Source organism: Odontomachus brunneus, unplaced genomic scaffold (genome assembly GCF_010583005.1).
Source record: "Odontomachus brunneus isolate Ranch 3 - 2012 unplaced genomic scaffold, Obru_v1 Obru_scaffold_299, whole genome shotgun sequence".
NCBI lineage: Eukaryota > Metazoa > Arthropoda > Insecta > Hymenoptera > Formicidae > Odontomachus > Odontomachus brunneus.
Window position 1 is genome coordinate 120,818 of NW_022639749.1, and position 858 is coordinate 121,675.

The window sequence follows — 858 nt, forward strand, 5'->3', positions numbered from 1 at the left end:
TTGTAGCTCTTCTTCTTCAGATTCAGTTTGCGTGCTTTTGTGTTGTTCAAAAATAAAAAAATCATCGTGCTCATCAGACTTTATATCTTTTGGAGAACTTTCAGTTGACTGGATTCCTAATAAATCTCCCAAGTAGATTTCGGCAAGTTTCTTTTTTTCTCCAGATAACCAATTTAACTTAAATTTTGGATGCAAGCATGTTGCAATTATTAATTCTTTTTTTTCGAATGTTGTACAGAATCTAAAATTAAGTAATAATAAATGAAGCGACATTATTTTTTTGCATTTTAATTAACTTGTAAAAGAGTACTTTGAAATAAAAAATATTTATTATTTTTATTAATTAAATTCTTATTTGAATTTAACACATGTATTAATCGTATATGTATTAATTAGATTATTGATCAAATCAATGAATTACCTCTTATCTAATCCTTGTTGAATAGCCGTAACCAATGGATGACAATCTATAAGATTAGATTTATTAAGGTTTTCTAATTTTTGTTGCAAGGTATTTAGGGTATATATCAGTTGGACACGGGGCAATTGGACACAGTCCAATCACAAGTTGCTGTTCCAAGGGACCCTACAAATGTCTCTAATCACACGGTGCTGTGATTGGCTGTGTCCAAATGCACCGTGTCCAAGTGCACCGCTCCCTGAAAATTATATCAAGTAAATTCGGAAACGTAACGATAAAAGTAACTGTTACTTTCGTTACTCGTTACCAAAAAATGTAACGAAGTTACTTTTTTCGTTACAAACAAAATTTGTAACGCCGTTACCGTTACAGTTACAAAAAAAAGTAACTGTAACGGTAACGGCGTTACAAGTAACGCGTTACTTCCCAACCCTGTA